This window comes from Vulpes vulpes, chromosome 8, assembly GCF_048418805.1.
Source record: "Vulpes vulpes isolate BD-2025 chromosome 8, VulVul3, whole genome shotgun sequence".
Lineage (NCBI taxonomy): Eukaryota > Metazoa > Chordata > Mammalia > Carnivora > Canidae > Vulpes > Vulpes vulpes.
The window spans coordinates 81,681,537-81,702,174 of record NC_132787.1 but is presented as its reverse complement, the minus strand read 5'-3'; positions in this window follow the sequence as shown (position 1 = coordinate 81,702,174).

Sequence of the window (20,638 nt, the reverse complement as noted above, 5' to 3'; positions counted from 1 at the left end):
AAAGAAAAATATTTAAAATGAGCGACCTCTGCAGGCTCTGCTCTTTTCAACACGTAAGATTCTGAGGTTAGCAAGTTTTGTGGAATATAATCTCTTTGGAAATTAATCGGAAGGTCCAAGTGCGCACAGCCTCATGGGTTGGCCTGGCTGGTTCCCTCCTTTCTTGGTGAGAAATACACTCATTCTTCATAAATATGGAGGTGCCATCAGGTGAAACCCCATCACTGAATGATTCACTACCGTGAGCGCTAATCAGGATCCCAAGTCTAACACTCCAACAAGAGAGTTAAGAAGTCATTCAGTAGTGTTGGCCTAACAGAAACAGCAGAAATGCGGGGGTGCCTGGGTGGCTCAGTGGTTGAGCATCTGCCTTTGGCTCAAGGTGTGATCCCGGGGTCTTGGGATCAAGTCCTGCATCAGGTTCCCCGTGGGAGGCCTGCTTCTCCCTCTGCTTATGTCTGTGTGTGTGTCTCTCATGAATAAATAAATAAATCTTTTTTTACAAAAAAGAAAAGAAAAGAAACAGCAGAAATGCATCTCAAATCCCTCCTAAAAGTTACTGATTTGGAACACTGAGTTTGGAACATGAAACCATGTTGAGTACACAACAATAAATATCACCTGCAAAGTTGACTAAGGACATTTCTCTTTTCCCTAACACAGATAGGCCCAGTGATGTGAAACCCACAGGGGTAGGGTAAAAAACCACTCCCTTTCCGTATGTCCTCCCACCTCCAAGTTACCTGAGCTCAAGGAAATAACCCAGGTAAGCTGAGTTGTACACATTCTGCAGCGGTAGCTCCTTTTGTTAGTAGAACTCACATGAGTAGGACGAATAATGGAAATTATATTTCCTAGCACAACCTCCAAGAATCTGCCCTGGACAACGAATTTAAGCCCAATGGCAGCACTTGGCCTGCGCTCAAAGAAAGAACTAAATCTAACTGTCACCTCTGTTTGGGTACACCTGAATTTATGGCTCATTTCTCTGCTTGCTCCGTGCTCCATGGGACAAATCTGAGTATGTTTCATTTCACTGAGAGCAGGCCACAAAGATCAATAGGAGCCCTGTATTCAGTTTGGCTGCGAAGCTAGAAAACAAGGTGAGAAATGGTCCCTAAGTTAATAAAAGGAAACAGAGTACACGAACACACACTCACCTACATACCGGAGACTGAATTTGCTTCCAGACCGGATGCCCAAGGAAGCTTATTGTAAACCAAGCTGGCAAAGCACAGAAAGTGACTAATTGTCATGGGCATAATAAAGATGAATCCCTCCCACCAAAAAAAGATGGTGAGCAAAGACCAACAGAATTAATATGAATGAGATCTGAGAGCATCGTTGAGGTTAGCAATTTCCATTTGCGGCTGAGATTTGAGGGACTCAGTAAGTCATTCCAAGATATAGTCATAGAGATAGCTTATAGCATTTCAGGGAATGGGTAAGGAGGATGCATAGAAAAGTGAGCTTGTATTAAGTGAAGGGAGCATTCCTGCCCTAAAGTCTCAGATCTGGGTCTTTTCTCTAGAGAGTATCTCAATTATTGCCTAGCAGGCTCAGGTGGTGTGTGTGTGTGTGTGTGTGTGTGTGTGTGTGTGTGTGTGTTTGTGCAAGCACATGTGGAACAAGGTTATGGATGTCTAGTATTAACATCTTGGGGAGTTATTGCTGCAGTGGAGGAATGTTTTGCCCTCAGAAGCAAAGTACACAGTACAAAGAGTACAAATACAAACTCCTTTATATATGACTGGCCTTGTAGATTCTCAGTGTTAGTAACCTCTACTCACACGGGCAAAGAAAGACGTTGCTCTGGGTGCAGGATGAATATTCTCATAAAGAAAATTTCTAGAAGCCAGACTAACGCTTCATATCTGCCCCACGGGTTCAGGCAAACAATCTTTATTCACACACAAATATCTCACCAGATATTTCTCACTTCCAGTTCTCTCCTCCTCTGAGAAAGCTCTAGGGACCCTTTGTGTGCCCTTGAAAGTTGCTGGGAGTGTCTGTTCTGTCTCAAGTGTTAAATCAGGAGGAATTGCCCATCAGAGTAAGAATCAGACCTGTTATGGCATGACGGGTCCCTGTTCAACCCTGTTCAACATCATCACATTAAATCCTCATAATAAAGTCTCAGAGAAGAACTAGTTATTTTCTGTATTTTATTGATGAGAATACAAAGATGACACCAACTTGCCCAAGGCTGTGCAGCCCAGGCTGAGCCCCTGGTCTTAAGAACAAAGTTCTCTGCACTGGGGAAGGTTCCATGGCCAACCTGGTTCTTGACAGCTCCTCAACTAGGTAACTGAAGGCTTTAGGAAAGACCAATTCCATGTAGCAAACACCCCAGCAAGAAACAGGATGTAACTTGCTTAGAACAGGAGGGGCTGTTTCTTCCATGACATATATATTTCCTTCCATATGTCCTTCTGACATATGTGTTCCCAACAAACATGTTCCTCACAATATGTTCCTGACACATGCAGTGGAGATACATATATTCTTATACTGTCTCACACACACACACATACACACACACACACACACACACCCTTAACCAGGTTTTCAACTGCCAATTTTTGTTAGCCATGGTCAAGCTTGGCCTGAGGCAGGTGATCCTCCTTCTGACTCATTATCAGAGAGTCAAGTATAACCTAAGACTAGGTCACATTGCCTGCATCATTCACCTCATTTTATCTCTTCATATAGGTGTTTTATCATCTTATACCATCACAAGAAGAGGAAGAATGGGTATAATATACTAAGATGTTTTCAGAGAGAGGGACCACGTTCACATAATTATTTATTATGGTATCGTTATATGATAAATAAACTTTTATAATAGGATAGTTATAATTCTTTAATTTTTCTTGTTATTGTTGTTAACCTTTAATGTGTCTAATCTATAAATTAAACTTTATTATAGGTGTGTAAGTAGAGGAAAAAATAGTATATGTAGGGTTTGGTTCTATCCTCACTTTCAGGCATCTGCTAGAAGCCTTAGAACATATTCCCTGGTTGTAAAGGGGACTACTACACTTCTGACTCAGCAGAACCCTCTCTCCTGCTTTACTGACTACTTGATACCCAAGGGTCATTTATAGAGAAATTTATTTCTGCCACTGCTATGTGGTGATAAGAAAACATATTTCTAAATCAGTTATGGGCTGTTGGCATCATTATGTTGAGTTCAAGATGTAATAGGACCCGAGGGCTATCCCAGCCCTGAGACACCATAGGGAGAAGGTATGATTCTGGGTCTTGACAAGGCAATGGGTTCTCATGCAGAGCTAGTTCACCCTGAGGTGTGACTATGTGATAAACTGAAAACCACAAGCTGACCATTGTGGCTCAGGAGATTGAGGGTACAAGATCACCAAGCTGAAGATCACCTTCTCTTGAAAACCATGAATCTGTACCACCAACACCCATGGCCTCTGCAAGCAGTGGCCCTCAAATAGAGCTTTGCCTTTTGGGGCCTTCACCTTCCACAGGCATCATTCCTCCATTGGTCATGTCTATGAGGGGATGGACTTCAGAACCTTTTCTATTCCAACCTCCCTGGGCCAGCCTAATACCATGTGGTAGGGGCTGAATGGGGGAATCAGGAGAGCCTTACTAAGAAGGAACCTAGCCAGCCAGGGGAGCCACCTTCACTGAATGCCTAGAAGTCAGTCTGGTCCTGAAGAATTCCAAATGCTAAGTCAAGATGGTGCCCTCATGCCTAGGTTGCTGGGGAAGCAGGAAACTGGACTTCTGCCCCACTTCAGTGCCCTGGACCAGCCTGCCGTGGGTACTATCAACTCAGCTATCAGCAACACTCTGTTATGAGGAGTACTCTGAGATAGAACTGGACACTTGTAAGTATTTGGAACCCTGGACTCTTTTTTTTTTTTTAGATTTATTTTTTATTAGAGAGAGAGAGAGAGAGCAAGGGAAAGGGAGAGCGAGAGAATCTCCAGCAGACTCCCCACTGATCATGAAGCTTGATGTGAGGCTCCACCTCATGACCCAGAGATCAAGACCTGAATCAGAATCAAAAGTTGGACACTTAAACTGACTGAGCCACCCAGGCACCCCTGGATCCCTGGACTCTTAATGGAAAGAGATCAATCTCTTCAAGGAGGTTAGACTAGACTTTTGGACTTCTGGCTATTGCCAAAAGCGATTTTCTGACTCTCCATTCTAGCAACTGTTGGAAACAAGTGACCTCAGTTATAAACCCTGCCTCACACTGTGCTCTAAAACTAAAAATGATCCAAATGTTTGCCAGAAGGTGACTGGATAAACAAATTAAGCTGAAGCCATATAAACGGAATATTACTCAAAGTAAAAAAATTAACTATTATCATTATATGTAATAGAATGGATGAATCTCAAAGTGATTATGCTGAGTAAAGAGGTTAGACCACTAGAAGGCCATACTGAATGATTCCAATTATATAAAATTCTAGAAAATATAAAATAATCTATAGTGACAGAAAGTAAATGAGTAGTTGGTTATCTGAGCATGAGGTTGTGGGGCAGGCAGGGGTAGAAGCAAGAGATCAGGAAACTTTTGGGATAATTGATATGTTCATTATTGATTGTGGTGATGGTTTCATGCCTGTATACATAGGTCAAAAGTTATCAAATTGTACACATTGAATATGCATAGTCTACTGTACACTAACACGTATCAATAAATCCATTTTTTAAAATGAAATAATATATGTAAGGTGCTTAGCACTGTGCCTGGCATACAGTCTCTGCTTGGTAAATAGGAGCTAGTTTTTTAAATCATTTTTACACTGAGACTTGTGCTCACCTACATTAGTGATATGAGGGCAAAGGAGAGGAAGATCCTATTTCTGTGGTGTGTTTCAAGTGGACCCTACCCAAAGGCTGAGGGAGCCTTAACTGTATAGCAGAATTAGAGACAGCATAGAAAGAGATTCAGAAATTGGTTTGGGAACCCTTTCCAATGAAGTGACACTTCCTTGAAAACAGTCTCAGTGATGGGGAGAAAAATTTCTTGAATATATATTTCGGAGGGATGCCTGGTGGCTCACTGGTTAAGGGTCTGCCTTTGGCGTGGAGTCCTGGGATGAGTCCTGCATCGGGCTCCCCGCATGAAGCCTGATTCTCCCTCTGCCTATATCTCTGCCTCTATGTGTCTCTCATAAATAAATAAATAAAATATTTTTTTAAAAAAGAAATATATTTCTGATAATGCCTGTAATTCTAATGGCACATTTGGTCTGTTTTCTTGTCTTGTTTGGACTGAAGTTTTGTTCCAGATCAGTCATTTCTGCTCTTGTCAATAAAACCAGCCCCTTGGTATTTCAGTGCCACTATACAGTGATAGCCCACCCACAGTGTGCAAAGTCCTTTGGTGGGATTCCTACAGACCTTCTCATGATATCCTTGCACCTCCCAGCTTCTGGTTCCACATCAAGAGCAGATACCCTATTGCATCTCTGTTCTTTAAAGACAGTATCCATGCTCCCTCAAATCCCTGTTCCTTCACACCCTCATTCCTTATACCTTAAAACATCTATTTGCTGGGGAAACAAAATATATTGATTATATCAATTGTGTTGCCATTTAAAAAAAAAAGTTTGCTTTTAAAAGAGGAAAACAGCCCTTTATCAGAGAGTCATATCTTTCATTGCAGAATTTCTGCCACAGAGACAGAATGATGTAAAAGATATTAATAGTGACATTATTTTAATATTGCCTTCTATGGCTATGATCTCACTGAATTCCGTAACAATTATATGAAGTAGTTAATGATACATTGATAAGAATACAAAATTCAGAAAGTTCCAGTGTTCCAGTGTGACACAAGGTCACACAGCCAGGAAATAAAAGTGAAACATGGAAGCAGTTTCTCTGACTCCAAAGCTGGGGTGTTTCCATCGGACCACAAGTGCTTCCCCTGGCAATTCCTTTGTCTTCAGGTCATCAGCTGGCTTGAATTAGGGATGGAGAGGGGCTCCACTGGGATAGCAATATTTATGTGATTTTCCATAACTCAAACAGGTACCCTGAGAATTACTTTTCATTTTCTTAGGTGATCTGCCAAAAGTATTTCTCCTTTTATTTTGCTCGGAAGCTAATTTAAGCTTCCTTCTAAAATTTTGAGGTGTTGGAGAGGAAGGAAATAGTGGCTTATAGAATAATGCCAATGTCCCCAAAGTCCCTGAGCACTGCTTATGAATGGGCCTGTCCTTCTCCCACCTCCCATGAACAGAGGAATCAGTCTTAGCAGTTAAGAACGTTTTCTAGTGGTCCAGCAGCATGGGAAAAATATGGCCCGGCTGGTGGCCTTGACCCACCCCTGGCAATAAAAAGGGATTTCATATCATTAGCGACTTCCCCTTCACAGTTCGTTAGCATGAAATGTCTTGGCAGCTGAAATGACAATGGGGACTCTTTCCTCGCCAGTGATTTCACAGGGAGAGATGGAAAACACCCCATTCGAAGAGTAGCCATGAAACAGCTGTAGTTGCTGCTTTAATTTGTGGCTCAAGAGCAAGTTGATATGCTGAAAATGGTGTAGTAGTGGTCAGCCAGCAAACAGATGGCAAGTTGAAATTAACTTTAGATGGCAGGTCAAGTGGCTCAACTAGTTGTGCCTGGATGCCTAGCTTTGTTCACATTACTAGAAGGCTCTGCTACTGAGGCTGAGTGGGGTAAACTGAGGTGCCCCAGGTCATCCCAATGAAGTACGTGCATGTGTGGAGGGGGTGTATGTATGCAATGCACATATATATGTGTGTGTGCATGTTAAATATAAGTAAAAATATTTATTTTTGCTCAAAATTTGTTGTCTATCTACCAAAGAAGTTGGAATATATAGTTATATTAGCCCCTGAGAAAGTTGCATTTGAGGTCAGGACATGAAGTTCCAGTCCTACGTTTTCTAAAAATATTGAATATTGTTTCACAAGTTGGAGCTAAAAAAGATGTAATAGGACCTTTTATCCTTTAAAAGATAAAAGCAGAGCAAGTGACCCTGCTCACTAATGGAGTCTCCATTGATACCTAAGGTGACATTCATAACTCATGAAATATGTGTGAAAATTCAGGCATTGGCCTATGCTAAACTCGAAGGTTTGTTCTCCTGCTTTGGGCCTACTGATTGAATTGCCATCAACAGGCAGAGTTCACTTCAGCCCCACCTCTGCCTACCTACCAAGTAGACGTTGAAGGATAGAGGTGACGGTGGGCTTGGTATAGAATTTTAATTCTGTTGTTTGCCTAGGAGCAATGGGGCAAGTATCCTCCAAGATGGCCCCCAGCAACCCCTACATCCTAGTATTCATATCCTTGTGTAATGCGCTCCCCTTGTTGTGTGCTGAACTTGCTGCCTTATATCCAACAAATACAGAACAGCAATGGGCTGTCATTTCTGAGAGTAGATCATAAAAAGCCTGTGGCTTCTGTCTTGAATGCACTCCCTCTCTCACTCTGTTTCTCTCTCTCACTCTCTTACTCTCTGATCATTTTTTCTGTGGAGTTAGCTGTCATGTTGTGAGTTAGTCTGGCAGAGAAGGGCAGAGATCTGCCAGTAACTACATAAGTGGGTGTGAGCAGATTCCCTCCTCCTTTTGTTCCCTTTCTGACATTCAGATGAGACCACAGGCCTGGCCAACAACTTGCCAGCAACCTTAGAGAGCCCTTGACTCAGAGTCACTCAGATAAACTGTGCCCAGATTCCTAATTGACAGAAACTATGAGATAATAAATGTTTATTGTTTGAAGACACTAAATTTTGGGTGTCATTTACTAAGTGACAACAGGTAACCAGTATAGGCAGCCATGAGAGACAAGGTGACTCTCCATTGACCATTGAGTGATAAGCCAGGTGGTTACAGGACTCAGTGGCCAGTATACTCAAATTCTAAGTGAATTCTCATTTGAGGAAGATTTTTTTTTCAAACCTTAAATAGTGGAATCACCACTTGGGACTCATTGTGCATACAGGGACCTCTTCAGACACATTTCTACCCCTGGCTAGAATTGTTTGAAGATGGTCCTGTCCAGAGTGCTTTTAAAAATACAGAGGCCAAGGGCTCCATTCCAGACTTACTAAAATAGAATCTCTAGGGTGGGACCTGGATCTGTATTTTTAGAAAATTGTCCTGGTAATTTTGCTGTTTATTTCAATTTGGAAGTGGCTAGAATAAATAAGCTTTCCAGGTCATCTTCTATGTTGGAGTTCCATGACAGTCTGTGTTAAGGGAGTTACATCTCATTTGGGTAATACATTTTGGAAACCAAGTCCTAGCAGTGAATTTAACATACTTGAGTATTTTAAATGTGGATGTTAGCAACTTGCAGGACTTGGAAACTTGAGCAAGGCCACAAAGCTTGCCTGTATCCTTAACCTAATCAAAGTAGTAAATGGACTTCAGCATAATTCCACGAATATGTACACTAGTGACTCAAACATCAATGATGTATTGCTCAAGCTAAGTGTTTTCAGAAATACAATGGTATGGATAAGGAGACACTGAGATTAGAGTCAGAAGAACTGAGTTCAGGTGCTGGCTCCTCTGCCCGACAGCTGTGTGACCTTGGGAAGTCAATTAATCTATCTGAGCATACTTCTTTTACATTTTAATTTATTTTTAAGGTCTTTCGCTGTGATTTTCTTCTGGGTATAAAAATAATACAACCTCCTTCTAAAAATATGCAACATACAGAAAAGTTTTTTAAATCCAAAATTATACATAACCCAGAAACCTGAGATAACTACAGTTCTATTTTTTCCATTCTAGTTTGAATAGATTTATATGCATGTTTTTATAAACTGTGATCGTGCTATGTCGTTTATGTCTCTTTTTCACTTAAGACTATACTCTAAGCATTTTCTCATGCCATTAAAGTTCTTCCAATCATCACTTTTAGGGGCTCCCTAGTATCCCATTATGTAGGTGAATCAGAACTATTTTTCTATGGTTAAATATTTAAACTTTTTTTTTTATGATAGGCACACAGTGAGAGAGAGAGAGAGAGGCAGAGACACAGGCAGAGGGAGAAGCAGGCTCCATGCACCGGGAGCCCGACGTGGGATTCGATCCCAGGTCTCCAGGATCGTGCCCTGGGCCAAAGGCAGGTGCTAAACCACTGCGCCACCCAGGGATCCCTATGGTTAAATATTTATGTTATTTTAAAGTTTTTGCCTTTATAAAGAATATTGCTAAGAGATATTTCTGTAGATAAAATTTGTCCACATTCCCTATTATTTCCTTAGAAGGAAATCTCAGACATAAAATTACTGCACCCAAAGTTATGAATATTTTTAAAGGTCCTGGTGCATGCTGCAAACTGCTCTTCAGAAAGGCTTATCCAGTGTGTACTTCCCCTAGTAGAAAGATAATTTCCATCTCAGTGCAACTTTGGCAGCATAAGACATTATCTATTTTTTAAAATATTGCTCATTTGATGGTCTACATATCTGTGTTAGTTTGATAGTTAAAATACACTCTCTTGTTTTAATGCACATTCTTATATTGCTAGCAAGATAGAGGATTTTTCCTACATTTAGTACTGATACTCTATCCTCATTGGAAAACTGAGGATAATAATGCCTATGCACATCACAGGGTTATTGAGAAGACTTATGAAATTATGATTGTGAATTCTTTTTACCAGCACAGTGATATGGTACCTTTATATAACTATCATTGTCTCCATTTAGTTGATAGCTACTTTGTATGTAGACAAGTCAATCTATGGTGAGGCTGTAGGATTGAGGGTAGATCCTCCCCAATCTTCCTTCATTCCACACTTTTCCATGTCATATAATCAGAATTCAGTAGCATTAGTGCTGTAATGAAGGAATACTCATAGATGGCCAATAGACCCGTGCAGGATGCATGGCTATTTCTATGTTATTACTCTTGCTAATGGCAGGTGTTAGGGGAGAGATGACTTGATTGGATGGATGTTTGTTTGTGGCCCTAGCTATTTAACAATAGCTCTTGAGAGCCACTGCCGCCTCTTTCACCAGCCACGTCCCCGAGTCACTGCTCACATGTGGGTCTCAGCAACAATAAACTCTCCTATGGCAAGGACTAAGATGCCTCTTTCAACACGGCCTAGGACTGGTCTGCCTGGATGTAGAAACTGCTTGATTTCAATACTCATAATGATGGCAAGCACCAAGAGAAAGCTATAGTTCTCAGAATTTCTGTATTAAATGGATGACATATATTATTTCTTATTCACTTGATCCTCTCACTTAATTGAAAAGGAAAATTAAGAAATAAAAACTGTTATGAAAAAGCTTAATTTTTAACTCTTTGAGAAATATTCACACAATTTTCCAGAGTGGCTCTACCAATTCACATTCCCACCAACAGTGCAAGAGGGTTCCCTTCCTCTCCAACATTTGTTGTTTCCTGTCTTGTTAATTTTCACCATTCTCACTGGTGTGAGGTGGTATCTCATTGTGGTTTTGATTTGTATTTTCCTGATGGCAAGTGATGCAGAGCATTTTCTCATATGCTTGTTGGCCATGTCTATGTCTTTTTTGGTGAAGTTTCTGTTCATGTCTTTTGACCATTTCATGATTAGATTGTTTGTTTCTTTGCTGTTGAGTTTAATAAGTTCTTTATAGATCTTGGAAACTAACCTTTTGTATGATATGTCATTTGCCAATATCTTCTCCCATTCTGTAGATTGTCTTTTAGTTTTGTTGACTGTTTCTTTTGCTGTGCAGAAGCTTTTTATCTTGATTAAGTCCCAATAGTTCATTTTTGCTTTTGTTTCCCTTGCCTTCATAGATGTATCTTGCAAGAAGTTGCTGTGGCCAAGTTCAAAATGGGTGTTGCCTGTGTTCTCCTCTAGGAGGTTGATGGATTCTTGTCTCACATTTAGATCTTTCATCCATTTTGAGTTTATCTTTGTGTATAGTATGAGAGAATGGTCCAGTTTCATTCTTCTGCATGTGGCTGTCCAATTTTCCCAGCACCATTTATTGAAGAGACTGTCCTTTTTCCAGTGAATAGTCTTTCCTGCTTTGTCAAATACTAGTTAACCATAGAGTTGAGGGCCCATTTCTGGGTTCTCTATTCTGTTCCATTGGTCTATGTGTCTGTTTTTGTGCCAGTACCACACTGTCTTGATGATCACAGTTTTGTAGTACAACTTGAAATCCAGCATTGTGATGTCCCTGGCTCTGGTTTTCTTTTTCAATATTCCCCTGGCTATTTGGGGTCTTTTCTGATTCCACACAAATCTTAAGATGATTTGTTCCAACTCTCTGAATAAAGTCCATGGTATTTTGATAGGGATTTCACTGAACATGTAAATTGCCCTGGATAGCATAGACATTTTCACAACATTAATTCTTCCAATCCATGAGCATGGAATATTTTTCCATCTCTTTGTGTCTTCCTCAATTTCTTTCAGAAGTGTTCTATAGTTTTTAGGGTATAGGTCCTTTACCTCTTCGGTTAGGTTTATTCTTAGGTATCTTATGCTTTTGGGTGCAATTGTAAATGGGATTGACTCTTTAATTTCTCTTTCTTCAGTCTCATTGTTAGTGTATAGAAATGCCACTGATTTCTGGGCATTGATTTTGTATCCTGCCACACTGCTGAATTGCTGTATGAGTTCTAGCAATCTTGAGGTGGAGTCCTTTGGGTTTTATATGTACAGCATCATGTCATTTGCGAAGAGGGAAAGTTACCCTATGACCCAGCAATTGCACTACTGAGGATTTACCCCAAGGATACAGAGGCAGTGAAAAGCCGAGACACCTGCACCCCAATGTTTATAGCAGCAATGTCCACAATAGCAAAACTGTGGGAGGAGCCTCGGTGTCCATTGAAAGATGAATGGATAAAGAATATGTGGTCTATACACATAATCGAATATTACTCAGCCATTAGAAACGACTAATACCCACCATTTGCTTCAACGTGGATGGAACTGGAGGGTATTATGCTGAGTGAAGTAAGTCAGTTGGAGAAGGACAATCATTATATGGTTTCACTCATATGGGGAACATAAAAATAGTGAAAGGGATAATAGGGAAAAGGAGAGAAAATGAGTGGGAAAAATTAGTGAAGGTGACAAAACATGAGGGACTCCTAACTCTGGGAAATGAACAGGGGGTAGAGGAAAGGGTGGTGGGTGGGGGGATGGAGTGACTGGGTGACGGGCCCTGAGGGTGGCACTTGATGAGATGAGCACTGGGTGTTATACTATATGTTGACAAATCGGACTCCAATTAAAAAATATACAGGAGAAAATAAATGTTTAGTAGAGTTCACCAATGAAGAAAAAAAAAGATAAAGGCTTAAAAGTTCTGGGAGAATTTTTCTACAAATTCAACAGAAAGCATCTAAGATGTTGAATTATCTGTGGATTTCAAAAGAAAAAATGTAGTGGATTTAAAATGTAATTAATGTTCAGTTAGACTCTAATTTCACTATCACAGGCCTGGAATGCAGCCTTCCTTTTTTCCAAGAACTCTGTCCTTCGTGCCTGGAGGCCATAAGTACTGGGGTGGAAGTTTTAGGGGTAGAATCTGTTCTTTCTTATTTATAATTAAAAAAAATTAAAAACGGTGTTTGGGGACCACTTGTACTAGTGCCTATAAATCCACAGTAAGAATTTTGCTTTAGTAGCTCTAAATAGACTATTCCTTTTCCCTAAATTTATGGAAGAACTTTAAAGGCATTTTGTGTACACTGTTATACAGTCTGTGCTTTAATTCCATGGGACTCTTGGCTGAGTACGAACTGCAATTTAGACATTTGCAGTTCAATTTTCTTTGGTCTATCTTTCCCAGATATGACTTCATTTTATTTACACAATCTCATGGTGTCTCTATAAACTTGTTTCGTCTTCTGAAATCTCATGCAATAAATAGTGGTTGCAATGGGGAAAAAAAATCAGTCTTCTAAGATTTTTAACGAAAGAGCCTCCATTTTTGTCCAGAAGGGTATCTCCATTAATGCAGCCTTCATTCTGATGGCCAGAGTGATGGTATGTACAATCCCCTCAGAGTAGGGGTCTTTACAATGCCCAGCAAGCATTTGCCAGGGAAGTCTGCATCAACTGTCCCACTTACCACTAGGTTTTGTAGAAATGGAGAAGCTTGATTCAAGGTGGCACAGAGTTTACCACAGAGTGATGGTCCCCCAGCTCATGGCTGCTTTGAAATGATCCTGATGACTGAAAATGAAGGGCACAACTGTATGAACCGCAATGGAGAAAAAATCCCTAAGGGATTCACCAGTTTGGAAATGTCCATTCCTGATCTTCATGTCTCACATATGACAACACTGAATTCTCTGGAGTGAGATAAACTCAAGGAAAGGTCTGTTCCTGTTGCAAATTCTCTGGCAAGTGTAGAGCTTGCTCCACTTTAACATTAGGAATACTATTACTATATTAGATAACAATAACTGATGTGCATGGGAGTTTACTAAGTGGCAGACACTGAACAAAGTGCTTTGCATGTATTATCTCCTTCACCTTCACAATGCTGCAGCAAGGTAGGTACTGTCATTACTCCACTTAGTAAGCTAGGAGCTGACGGGTTAGCTAACTTGTCCACACACTTGCTTAGGAATAGGCTCTGATGGAATCCAAACAGGTAGTCAGGTCCTGGAGTCACTCCTCACAACTATGAGGGCTGCAAGTAGTGTCTGTGTCTGGGCACAGACATTAAATGATCACAAGAGTGCACTCACTATCCCTGACTTCCTCTCAGAGCATGAAGGACAAAGGCACCCATCCTGTAGGAAATGTTCATTAGGTACCAAGGTCAGCACTTTGTGTCTAATCTTTCAGAGCATCAGCAGGCAGGTAAACACTCCCTTTCTAATGCTGTGACTGGAATGAAAGGCAAAACAGGAAGAAATAAAAATATAATACAATAAAAATACAGTATTTCTTTCCCTACTTGTCACAAAGGAGAGGTTCCATGCAAAGCTGAGAAACAGATGGTCTGGGGCAAAAATCAACAAGCTTAATGTCCAGGATTAAAGACCAGATGCCACTAACAATCTTTAGAGCCCTCTAGGGGGACTTCAAAGAAATCGCCCAAAGCCCCAAGTCTTTCCCTCTGAGGGAAGTAGACTTAGTCATCTGTGCCCCTTTGCAGTCAGGTTGTCCCCCGTCAGGCTTTCCCTGGGATCAAGCTATGCAGACGAATGTAACTTTTAGAGAACTCGAACATCGTAGAGCTTTGGTGAATCTAGTTGTTTGTTTCACTGAGGTGACTGATGAGATGAGGTTCCTTCAGGCACCAGCTCCTCTCTTGTCTTTCATAGCTTGTAATTCAGTTCACTTCTCCTTCTGGAGAGTTCTCTCTCCCACAGATGTAGCACACATTTCCTTTTAGCTTTTCTTGAAGTCAGTTCTCAATTTCAGTATCTCTGTCCCTTCGTCATCTCCTCTTACTCCATTTGTAAGTCTAAGAGGGATGTTAGTGATTCATAACTCCAAACCATCTGAGTGGCTAGATACAACCTGGAGCCATGAAGCAGAAAGACGTAGATGAGGAAGTACAGTTTGAATAGTATGAAATTGAGACTTTCAACTTCTGGAGTTCTAGAACCTTCCATTGAACCTCTTCAGAGTCCCACTTCACAAATAACCTAGCCCCATAGAGTCTCCAGTTTGGGAAAGATCATAGAGATAATCTGACTTGTCAGTCAGCTGCAATTTGCATGCCCTCATTCACATATTCATTTAAAAACAAGGTCAAACTACCATTGGGCACCAGCACTGAATGAAAATTTAAGTCAAATAAGACCCAGACATTGTCCTTAAAAAGCTTAGTACTAAAAAAAAAAAAAAAAAAAAAAAAAAAAAAAAAAAAAAAAAAACCTTAGTACTGTAAGGGGTCTAGGGAGTGCTATGGAGAGGGAGTTTCAAGATGCTGGAGTGGGGAAGGGGTCAGAAAATTTATTATAGAACTGGAAATATGTGGGCTGGTTCTAGGAGGAAAAGGAAGAATTTCTTGGTTGTAAGTAGCAGAAATACCACATAGGTCAAACAGGAGATATATTGGAACGATACAGGCTCTCCCACGTTATTTGGGAAGATACTATGAAGTCCCATGGCTTTGAATGTTCTAAGGGCCTTCCCCATGTGCTCACTCTGTTTTTTTCTTCACATCAATTTCTTCCTCTCCTACTGCAGCCTGGGCAAGAAACTTAGCAGCTAAAGATTCCCCACCTCACATTGCATAGCTATGCCACGGGAAACAGGCTGATCCTATTTCCTGAGATCCCGGATTGGGGACAGGGTTGGGGCCCACCACACAGTGGGTTAGCAATGGCCAGGGGATAATGGCATATTATAAAGACATGACCCCTGGATCTCAGACTCTCTGCATTGAGCCCATTCCCAATAAAGAGGAAACCCTGAGGACCACACAGCCATTCCACTTAGGGTCTTCTATAGACATGTCCCCCCCGAGCACCAGTCTCACCTTACATGCTTCACCAGCAGCAAGATAGCAGCTGCCTAAGAAAACTCATGAAAACCTGGCTTCCAACTCAGTATTGTTCTAAGTACACAGGCTTTGCACAGTGCTTTCCACAAATGCATCAGTAATGCATGTCAGTAAGCGTTAGGTATTAAACAAATACAAAAACAGACCATGGTGGGGGAAGGTTCAATCACTTGATGATGACGATAGTGATGATTAACAGCTGAAAACACTGGGGCCTTCTAAATATGCATCTCATTTAAATCTCAGGACTGTCCTGTGGGATAAGTAAAACTAGTCTAGTAAACACTTAGTTGACCATATACTATGAGTCAGGCATTCTTTTAAGAGCTTTGTATGTATTCATTGTTATCTTTTTTTCTTTATGGATGAAGAAACTGAAGCATAGGGAAATCAAATAATGTATCTAAGGTTATACAGCTTAAAAGGATGTAACTGGGATTTGAACCCAGGCAGTCTGGTTCCTGAGTTCATGCTCATAAGTTCTATTCCGGTAGACCATTTTTATGACCTTCACTTTACAGTGTGGAGTTCGATCAAAGTGAAGCCATAGTGAGTGGAAATAAAAATGATGATAGCTAATGTATAACTCCCTCCCACTATACATCAGGCGCTGTCAAGAGGCATGGATACTCTAATTTCCCCCAATTATTCTCAATGGGAAGTAGTGTTGCTGTTGCTTTTAGAAAATATGCTCAGAGATACAAAGCCCAGGGCTGAATTTCACATGCCTACTTACACAGATCCAGACTGTTCTGGAGACCCTAGAAAAGTCAGAGATGTTGAAAGAGCTGAAAGTTGGCCCACTCCATTAACAAAACCAAATTTTGGTTTGGACTATGCTAAGACTAAGCTGTAGGGCTAGCAGAAATAAGTATCCAAGTCCTAATGTTTGCTCTGGTCCCTCACAATTTTCCAATCCAGGTCTACTTACTAGAACAAACATCCCTAGAGCAGGGAATCTGACATGCAGCTGGCTTCTGCCACCAGAGCCTGGGTTCATTGGGATCAGCTGTTGTGCCTGGCTGAGAGTCACACTCCTCATCTGTAAAATGGGAACGTTGTTCGAAATGATTTGAGCATGATGAACATTTGAACCATGATCTTCGGAGCTCTAAAACTTCCTGAGTCTTCCCTGACATGAGGTTTTATATCTAAGATTTCTTCTTGGAAGATACTCTCATTTTAGAGTCATGCCTTCTGGGGTACTATGGTCTGCGTGTCTGTGTCTCCCCAGATTCATATGTTGAAATCCTATCCCCAGGGTGGTGGTATTAGAAGGTGGGGCCTGGAGACACCTGAGTGGTTCAGTGGCTGAGCATCTGCCTTCAGCTCAGGGCATGATCTCAGAGTCCCAGGATCCAGTCCTGTGTTGGGCTCCCTGTGGGGATCCTGCTTCTCCCCCTGCCTATGTCTCTGCCTCTCTCTGTGTGTCTCTCTTGAATAAACAAATAAAATTTTTTAAAAAAGAAGGTGGGGCCTGCTGGGAGGTGGAGACCTCATGGTTGGAATTAGTGCCTTTATAAAAGAGGTCTGGAGAGCTAGCTTGGCCCTTCTGCCAGGAGGTTAGATTACAAAGGGACCCTCACCAGACACCTAATCTGCCAGTACCCTGATCTTGGACCTCCTACCCTCCAACTATGAGAAGTAAATTTCTGTTGTTTGTAAGCCAGCCTGTTTGTGATAATTTTGTTATAGTAACACAAAAGGACTAAGACACCAGGACCCACAGCAAAATAGAACAGTGATCCCAGTAATAATAGGAAGGGGGACATGAGACAGGAAGTGTAGCCTCCTAGACACCAGTTCACTCACCAGTGCTCTAACAAATCCCCTCCCTGCAGACCACCATGCTTCCCTTGCCCCTAGACTGGAGTCCTTACAGCTACCAAGGCAGAAGGCTCCAACCTCACGGAGAGCAGGAGGTTGGAGGAACCATACACACGGTCTGTGCCAGATGTACTTGTGAAGTCTTAGCACACGACCCTTCAGAAGTCCTACTTCTACCAAACTGCTCAGATTTAGAGGCATTTAAGTAATGGCTCTTGCAGGGAATCCTGCTCCTTTCTCATACTCTTTGAGAGCTATGGCTGAGGCATTGAGATGAGTGGAAGTAGTTTCTTCTGGAAGTTTTCTATTTCTCGAATTGTGATACTTGCAACCAGCACTTTACTGGATCTGTGGCATTTGCCTGCAGATAGAAGTAGAGCATGCTATATGTATACAGCATATATAGAGCATGTTAGGTATGTTACTGATCTAAGTCAGTCACTTAAATGAAGGCATCTTATCCTTACAACAGACCTGGGGCAAGAGTTTTTCTTTGAAGGAACTGATTTATGGAGGTTAAATAACTTGTCCAAGGTCACTCAGCTGATAAGTGATGTATACATTTCCTAGGGCTGCTGTAACACATTGCCACACACTGGATGAATGAAGACAACAGAATTTTCTTCTCTCACAGTTCTAGCATCAGAAATCCAAAGTGAAGGTATCACTAGGACCACACTTGCCCCAAAGGCTCTAACAGAGACTCTTTTCTTTCCTCTTCCTCATCTGATGCTCCAGGCGTTCCTTGGCTGGTAGCTGCATTATTCCAATGTCCACCTAGGTCTGTAGGTGGCCTTCCCCTGCTCCATGTCTGTGTTTTCTGTTCTGTCTCTTACGAAGACCCTTGTCATTGGATGTCAAACCCCCACCCCACCCACTGCCCCATAATCCAGGATGCTCTCACCTCAGAGATCCTTCTTGTTTTACATCTGCAAAGACCTTTTTTCCAAATAAAGTCACATTCACAGGTCCCAGGGGTTAAGAGATCAGGGCCCCTGTTCAAACCACCACAGCTAAGCAGCTGGGATTCCATCAGGCAGTCTTGCTCCAGAGGGTGGCCTCATCACCATTATGCTGCGCCCTCACACAAGCTGACTTTCCACAGGTGTCAAGAAAATGCCTACTAAATTAATCTGAGCTTTTCACAAATCATCACGAGGCTGAAGGGATGATTTTTCCTTGCTGATATCCGGTCGGTGTTCCAGAAAGGCCGTGCATAAACTCTACTCTGTTATCCCACATGCGCCTTGACAGAGGAGGAGGACTAATAGCAAATTGCGACTTTTTAGAAGAGAACCGAATTAAACTTTGCAAATGTTAAAAGCTTGTATATTTTTAAAACTTCAAGCACAAGCATAAAACCCCATTGCCTCAAAACCACAGTTGACAAAACCACCATTGACAAAGAATTCCTCCACATGCCGTGAAAATCTGACATAACACAGCGATCGTCCAGAACACCGTGTTAGGTCATTACCCAGACGCTGGCAGAGTGAGGACTTCCACCACAGCTCCTTTTTGATGAGGGAAAACAGATTTTTAAATGAAGCCTACAGCCTAAGTGTAGAAAACTTAAAGCTGTAGACAATCAGGATTGTCATTTAAAAGGATGAACTTTATTTCTTCTGAGGTAAGGTGATGAGCCCAGGCAAAGCACTCCCTCTATCAGATATGATTTGATTTGAAACAGCTGAAAAATAAACTCCTGACAATAAGGTTTTAGGACAGAAACACTGCCAGAGCTCGAAGTGCTGTGTAGAATAATAAAAGGAAAGTAAACAATGCCAGAACAAAAGGAAACTTCTTAACTTCGTTTGTTCTCGTCAAATACCATAGAAAAATAATCCGTGCTTAGGCAATTCTTCCAGGGTCCAAATTCCTGCCTTGTGCTCATCTCTGTTTAAGTTCAGAGCTCTTCAAGCTATCATTAAATCGCTTGCACTGGTGACACGGCCAAGAGGGTTTCCAATCTCAGGCCAGCCAGAGCCTCAAGGCGGATTCTGAAGGCTTGGTCTTCTGGGCTCTTCCTCTCACTATCGTGACATTGCCTGGCAGAAATGTGACCCCTATGGGAGGCCAAGTCTGTGGGTAGAATTCTCGGGCCTTCAGAGACTTCCGTCAGCCAAGCCAATGGCCTGAAGCCGAAGGAAAGGTAAGAGAAGCAACAAAGAGATCATGAGAAAATCCTCTGGATTAGGCATTTCCAGCAAGAGGCTCATTTTGTCAGACACTCAGAGGTGGTGCCCTGGGAACAAGTTAGAAGCTAGCCCGGCCACAAAGGGATGGGAGAGAGGTAAGTGACAGGCTGGACCAGTGCTTCTTGAAGTGACCGAGGCCCAGCTGTAGGAGCCAGCATGTAGTGATGAATGGACCAGCAGCAGAATTTTACCAGTTACCCTAGAGCTTGCCGGTTGACACTGTCCCTGGGGCCCACATTATAATGGGGTCCTTCTGATAACTTACTCCTTTGGAAGGGATCCAAGAGGGACACGCGCCCTGTGGAATTCCTCATTGTCACTGGGCATGCTTCAGAGAGATTCCAGAGCGATGATGATATTACTCTTTAGGCTGAAGGTTATCTGCATGTCCTCCTCCAAATCCCGGTGAGCCAAGGGAAGGGGCACCTCATTAGTGTCAGATGACAGGGGTCTGGTTCCCTTTACTAGAATGAGCTCTTCGTGTCATACATACACTGGAAGATCCGAAAAGCCTTTTCTCTTGGCCTCTGGTTAGGAAAGAAGGCATCATGACCTGACATGGCAGTGAGAAGCACGGAACTTGTCATTACTACTCATCTTGGTGCTATTCGTGGAGGCTCTCGGGGGAAGTGTCCAAAAGCCTCGTTATAGCTCTCACAATTAATCTTCAAGTTCTGGTTGCCAGTCCTGGGTAGAGACATATGGATTACAAATGGTTTGGTAATTACTGTTTCAATAAAAAGCTAATGCATTATATAATGAGGGTTGTAGTACAGCATGGGGATAGTGTGGTAGGGAGAGAATTTGTAGTAGTTTCTTTTTTCTTTTGCTTTGTGCAGACCCAACTAGGGGAAAATGCCATATGAAAGAGAACTGATGCGATTTATTTTTTTTTTAAGATTTTATTTATTTGTTCATGAAAGACACACAGAGAGAAACAGAGACATAAGCAGAGGGAGAAGCAGGCTCCCTGTGGGGAGCTCGATGCCGGACTTGTTCCTAGGATGCAGGGATCACACCTTGAGCCAAAGACAGACACTCAGCCACTGAGCCACCCAGGTGCCCTGATGGGATTTATTTAAGAAGTCAATATATACCTCTTTCCCCTCAATCTAAGTTCTGAAGTATTTGAGAGATA